Raw genomic sequence first — 6,830 nt, forward strand, 5'->3', positions numbered from 1 at the left:
GGCTTTAGTGTAGCCCCTCTGCTCATCACCGGGGTCACAGGATGCCATGCAGCGCCATTTTCAGAGCCCCCTCCCTGTCCTGTCTTCCCGCTGGAACATCTCCTGGAGGTCAAAGGCCCATCATCATAGGGAGAGCCCAGGCTGTGGGGCAGACTCCCCAAGAAGGTTGTAGTGAGAACTGCAAGGATGAGCTGGCATGTACTCCACAGGGCAGGCTAACAAAGGCCTGAACATAAAAATGAATGGTGCCGAGGCCCCAGGCAGTACATGACATGCAGCGTAAGGGGGCTAGGGATCCTAAAAGTCAGGAAGCGTGACCTCCACCCCCTTCTAAGGTGCCCTCGTCTAGTCCTTTCTCAAGGCACACACTTGGTAGACTGGTAAGTTTGGACCCAGGCAGACCTAAGCCAGCACTCAGGCAGCTGACCTGGTTCCCCGGGCCAAAAGGGCTGCAATGATCAAACGTCCCATTTTATGAAGCAGCCTCCTGCAGCCAGGTCTCGTGAATGAGGACATCCCGATTCCTGGTCTCAGCAATGCCAAGAGGTCAGCAGCAGGTTGCTTTCCTCCAGAGAGGGGTGGAGTGGGCACTGCTGGCACTGTTGCATGGGTTCCCAGGATCCAGAAGGTCTCAGCAGCAGTCTGAGGGAAGGGGCCCTTAGAGGCCGGCCAGAGTGATGGCCAAGCAGCTGGGTCCCCAAGCCCCGCAGTCTGATGCTCAGTACACAGCTCCCAGGGGCCAGTGTAAGCAGCTGAGCAGAGCGCCCTGACCTGCCCTGATGCTCCAGTCCTAGGGGTGGGGTGGGGGGAGTCACGCTGGAGGCCAACCAACAATGGGCGACAGGAAGGAGGTGTACCACATAGAAAAAAGAGCTGGAGGAGACTTGGGTTGCAGAGGGAAAAATGTAATATGGAAAAAGAACGCGTGGGGGGAGTATTTGTAAATGTGCTTTACAGGTAAATGACTTCTGCATGAAAGTCTGGAATTTTACCTTCCCCCCAATACCCCAGAATCTAGACTTCTCGGCGTCAGCACTGGAGGGACCCTGGGAGGCAGACATCTGAGATGAATCAGCTCCCTTCCAAGGCGGTGGGGAAGTGGAGGTCCGAGGGGGCAAAGGGAGCCATGGCCTGTCAGCCACTGTCACTCCTGCGGGGCTGAGATTCCTTCTTGCTCTCCTGTGCCCATTTTCAAGTTCCTGGCAAGCTGAATACAAGCAACTGCTTGGGGTCACTGGGCCATTTCTGAGGTGGCTTGACCTCAAGGGCTAGTGAGGGCTTCTGAGCAGAGCCCTCTGAGATGTCTCTGTGGAGGCCCAGGGTTGGGCAGAGTCTCCACCTCCCCTGCTGTACTATGAGAAGGGGCCCAGAGGAATCCTGGGAGCCCTCCTATGGGATCTTGGCTGGCTCTGTGGGCCCCCCCACCCAGTTGTCTCTGCAGCCTGGGAACCAAGGTGGTCTGAAGCTCATCCCAGTGGGTCAAAGATGTCATCCCCATCCACCCACGGACAGACAGCCAAGCAGGTTGAAAGGGACTCAGGGGTCATGGAGCCCACCTCCATCCCAACCAACTCTCTCCCTCCAGGAATACCCTGGTCCCCTCACTGCTGCCATCCATTCGGCCTTTGCCAGAGCAGGCTCAATGACAGGGAAGTCCCCCCAGTTCTGCCCTAACATTGGCCAAAGCTAATTCCTTTTGGCCTGGTTACAGGTGATCACGAGTGAGGCTCAAGAGGAAAAGCAGTGCCCAGCCCCCTCTCCCCACCCACAACACCTCCACCCCTGCCGACCTCGGGCAGGCCTCCTCCTCCTCCTGGCAGCTCTCTCCCTGCCCCGTCTCCTCTCAGTCCCCTCCTTTCTCACCTTCCCGTCCACCCCAGGCCCAGAGTCCCCTGAGTTCCACCCTTTTCACTTATCACTGCCCCCATTTTTGGATTAGAATATGGAGACTCAGACAGGAGAAAGCATTTCCCATATTTTCATTTGTGCAACAAACATTTAGGAAAGTTGATGCTGGGCTGAGTGCTGGTCAGACAGACAGACAGACAGACAGACAGCCTACAGCAGCTTGGGCTTGGGCACTCCTGAAAGGATGAAAGAATGAGTAGGAGCTGGCCGGGCAGAAGTGGTAAGGCAAGTCCAGCTTTTGGTTTTCGGGGTTTTTGTTTTTGTTTTCGGTCTAAACCAGGCACTGCCTGATATAAGCATTTTCACCAGGGATACCCGTTCTTGTGACTGGAATCCTTGTGCCTGCTCTCTCCATAGCAACCCTTGGCCACATCAAGCTCTCTGAGAAACTGACCTAGTCATCAGAAAGTGGCATGGTGAGCCAACGATCCCAGGGACCTGACCAAGGGGGCTGGACCAAGTGCCTGAAGTGTGCCCATAGATGGGGCCCCAACCAGGAACCACCAGCATCAGCGTGGGGACTGCCCACCACTGGCCCCAGAGGCCAGGTCTCTGCTCCGACCCAGGGTGTGGCCACAGGGCTCTCTGCAGCCACCTCCGTGGCCACCACTAGCCACCCCAGTTCTCCACTCACTCTTGAAATGGGAAGGGAACACACTCCCCACGGGAAAAGCTTAGTATTTCTGAAAGTGGCCTCTGGGTTCTTCTGGGATGTGTGCTTAAGCTGCGGATTCCTGCCTCCCTACATTAGAGTTTGAGAATGACACCCACAAGCCCTCTTGTCCTTTCATTTTCCAGTCCCTTCTCCACCCAGGCCTGCCCCTCCCACTTCCCTATCCCTGCCTTTCTCCGTTCTCACTCTGCCCTGTGCCCCAGCGCCCAACAAGGGCAAGAGATCGGCCCAATACATATGTGTGTATCTGCAACATAAGGTAACCTGGCTGCATTCTTAATCCTCAACCGAGTCTTGATCAAGTCCCTCTCTCTGTCTCAGTTTCCCTTTGGATAAACGAACTGACAGCAGCCCTGCCCACCTCTTGGCCACCCCATAACCACTTCCCAGTGGAAGGGTACTATCCCACAAGTGCCTCCATGTCAACTTTCCCCTTCCTGACGAAAACCACCAGAGACATTAACAGTGGAAAATCAGATAAGGCTTCAAGGGAGTTCTTTGTACCAGTCTTACAACTATTCTGTGAGTTTTAAATTAATCCAAGATAAAAAGTTAAAAATAAAAACAGTGAAAATTGAAAAAGAAAGTGAATCATATTTTAATAGGCATCCAGAAATGACCTAAGAACTCAGTGTTCTGGGGCAAATCATTTAACTGTGAGTAGATACCATATGCCTCACCGGCACGAACTAGCAGTGGCTTTTAAACAACTTTTTCTTCAAGTAAGGAGCCCACAGCCCTCCCAACCTGGCCCCAGGAGGGCCAGGAGGACGCAGTGGTCCTGGTTCAACTGACATCCCTGACGGAGCGCTGCCTCTGTGCCAGGCGCCAGGTGCTCCTGGTTTCTGCCTGCCTTCTGTACAGGTGACAAAACCCAGGCTTCCCCAGATTGTGTGATGTGCTCAGGTTTGCACAAATAGATAGTAGCTGAACTGGGGTTTGCACCCAGCCTGACCTCCCAGCCACTCTCTTACTCTGAGGTTGGAAAGGCGCCTCCCTGCCCCACCATTCACCTCCCTGCTCTACCGTGAGTCCCCTGCCAGCTGTCTGACCTTAGAAGCAATGATGCCAACATTTCCTGAACATCCGTCTCAAGGATGTGGGTCTCCTGGGGGCACTGCCCTTGTCCTGGCATCAGCCAGCTGTCTGCGGGCACAGCGGGAATGAATGCAGTGCTCCTGGTGCATCTCAACCATAAGGGACAAGGGCCCGGGGCACCATGTGGGCTGAAGCTCTCCTCTTCCCCGGCCATGGTCCTATCCCATGCCAGGAGGGCCTGGCAGTGGGGGCAGCCTCAGGGCTCAGCAAGCAGAAAGCAAGCTGCCCCGTTACACATGACCTGGAACTCTATGGGCGGTGGCTTGAAGCAACATCCAAAGCAAAGGATCAGTCACCTGTGGAGACTGAGTGGTGGAGGAAACGGGGGCTTGCCGAGTGCATTGAGCCAGACTGGGGACTTTTCTTGGAATGCGACTGAGGACAGTTCAGGGACTGGATGACAATGCCTAGGGTGGCCAGGTCCCAGGCCCACTGCTGAGGGCTCAGAATCCTGCTCTGCCAGACCTCAGGAGGCCACAGGGGCACTAGGCAGAAACGCCAGGAGCACAAGACAGACTAAGGGAGCCTGAGGGAAAGCACTGGCTGCCCCTGGGGTCTCTGCCCTCAGGCGGGGGCACAGTGCTCTCTGGAATCTCGGCTCGAGTTCAGGAGGAACCAAGGTGCACAATTTCGATGCAGATGGCTGCTCTGCTCGTACTGAGTAGCCGTTCTGTCTCCCCGACTAGATTGTCACTCCCAGGGCAGGCCTGCATCCAGTTTCTTTCCAGGCCAGCACTGCCTAGCTCTGGGTGGAACCTATAGGGGCTTAGGAAGAACTGACTTTCGTCTTTTGAGGACAAGGGAGAGGTTAGACTCGAGCAGTCCCAAAGGATGTGTGGGCCTTGACCTGGCAGCTGCTGAGCTCCTCCTGCTTCCAAGCCCTCCTCCTCCAGGAAGCCTTCCCTGATCCTCACAGCCAGAGCTTCTCCTTGCTCCAGGCACCCACAGCCCCTCATGCTTATGCCACTCAGAACCACCGTACCCAATGTGGTCATGGGCCACCTCTGCCGCTGACTTGTGAGTGGCCAGAGGATAGAAATGAACAGATCTGGAGCGCCTGCTGTATGCCTGGCCCCATCCTGGGTGCTTTCCATCAGATCTCGCAGCTGAGTATGGAGGCCCCAGCCAGTCCAGGCTTCTGAAGGCCAAGCCAGGAAGGCACAATGGCTCAAGCTGGGCAGCGATGGAAGGCGGGGTTAGGGCCAGTGATACCTCACCTCAGAAAGACGTATGAGCTACTCCTTCTCATCCTGGAGTGCCCAGAGGTGGTGAGGCAAACAAGTGCCAAGGCCAGCCGGCAAGTTGGCCCCAGGTCTGTGTATCCACATCCTGGCCACTTGCTTCTAAGCGGCGAGCAGGGTCTCTGGGCCACCTGGGATTTTTCAGATGAGGAGGGGAGGCCCTGGGAAGGTAGGACTCCTGGCCCAGCCTTCCTCCACAGCTCTGTGTGTGAGCTGGTGAGGAGGGAGTGGGACCCAGAGCCCCTTCCCACTGTGCAGGTCTATCAGCCCATGGGACCCTGCTCCCCATCCCCAGCCAGGTGCCATGAAACCAAAGCAAGACTGGGTCTAAGTGCCAGAGGCCTCGATCACTGCTGGGTGGGGTGTGAGGGGCTCTCTCTCAAGGCTCACGGATTGTGACCCTGATTTGCGGCTGCACAGCCCCCCACGATGACCAGGCTAAGTGCAAACGGCTGAGTGCAAACGCAATTCCTACTGCACCTCCGCTGTCCCAAAGCCAGGCACACCCACCCCGGACCTCATCGGAGCCTCCAGCAGCCCTGCTGGCAGGCAGCGTAGCAAGTTATCCCCTTGGACTGATGGAGCTGCCCAGCTGCCCCCAGCTCGGCAGTGGCCGAGTGGAGGGACGGAGAGAGGAGCTGAGCTTTCAGTCTCTTTCTGAGGCGAGGTATCACTCTGCCTTTCCAAAGAGGACAGACTCTTGGCTCCCCCTGCCCCCATCAAAACAATCCAGCTACAGAGCCCGCTCGCTGCAGATCCCCTCGATAACACCCAGCGACACTTGATTCGGCGCCTTCTGTCTGAGCAGCTACCTTCCTAGTGGCCCTTCAGAGACTGCCCAGTGCCCAGTACATGCTCATCACAAGCAACACTTCAGCCGTCTGCTCTGGGTCTTAGTTTTCTCATCTATAAAATGGACACAGGGTGAAGCAGCTGGTCTGAGATTCCCTAACTCTTAGGCCTGCAATGAACTCTCAGAGCACCCTGGACCAAGGCCATTTACCAACAATCAAACCCTCCCTTCCAGAAAGAGAGAGGGCCCACAGACCAGGCCAGCCTTCTCTGCCTCTCAGTCTCTTTGCTCACAGTGAAAACCAGAAAACCAGGTGCACTGCGTCTCCAGCGGAAGCCCAGGAGGGATGCTTGGAGTGGGCAAAGATTATGGATGGGGAAACTGAGGCCCGGAGTTGTCCCTGGCACACGTCTGGGCACGGGCCCGGTGCCCCCTGCTGCCTCTCTGCCGGGCCGGGCCGACGGCGACTCGACAGCCCTACCTGGCACAGGTGCCCGACTCGCGGGGCGGGCGGAGGGTCGGGCGGGCGCGGGGCGCGGGCTCCCTCAGCCGGGCCGGGCGGCGGGCGCGGGGCGCGGGGCGCGGCGGGGAGCGCGCAGGGCGGCGAGGAGGCGCGGACTGGGCTCCGCCCGCAGGAGAACAAACAGGTTTTCTCCGGCGCCCGGAGCCTCGCCCCTCGCCCCTCCCCTCGGCCGGCCCCCTTCCTCTGCCCTCTCCTGGGGTAGGTAGATGCGCCTGGCGCATTCCGCACATTCTCCCGCCAGTGTCCTGGCCGGCCCGCCTCTTCCCGGCCCCGCCCCGCGGGGCTGCTGGAGAAATCAAGGCTGGGGCTCCCCGCACGGAGCCCGGAGCGAGCTCCAGGAGGCTCTGCCGCGATGGAAAACTTCCAGGCAAATTCCTCCAGGCTCGCGGCCCCGGGCTGGGAGGCCGCCACGTGAAGGGCCCCGCTGCCTAGCTGCGCCCCTGCCCGCGCCCGACGCGATCTGGCCCCCGCTCGGGGCCAATGACTTCTACAGATGCTGCGGGTTAATTCTGTCGAGAACTCCTGTTCCTAGATCCATTTTACAGATGGAGATCCCAGACAGGGGTGGAGAGGGGGGCGGAGGGGGCGGGGGGC

The 6,830-nt window shown here is 58.1% G+C and overlaps 1 protein-coding gene across 1 annotated transcript in view; it reads right to left on the reverse strand.

The window, feature by feature from the left end:
- The window catches only part of ZNF185 (zinc finger protein 185 with LIM domain), a 68,102-nt gene extending 61,758 nt beyond the window's left edge, over positions 1-6,344 (reverse strand). The window contains exon 1 of the mRNA XM_081042500.1: positions 6,195-6,344. The gene's annotated coding sequence lies outside the window, so the exon portion shown is untranslated. The remainder of the gene's footprint in view (positions 1-6,194) is intronic.
- Positions 6,345-6,830: the final 486 nt, after the last annotated feature.

Source organism: Rhinolophus hipposideros (assembly GCF_964194185.1).
Source record: "Rhinolophus hipposideros genome assembly, chromosome: X".
NCBI lineage: Eukaryota > Metazoa > Chordata > Mammalia > Chiroptera > Rhinolophidae > Rhinolophus > Rhinolophus hipposideros.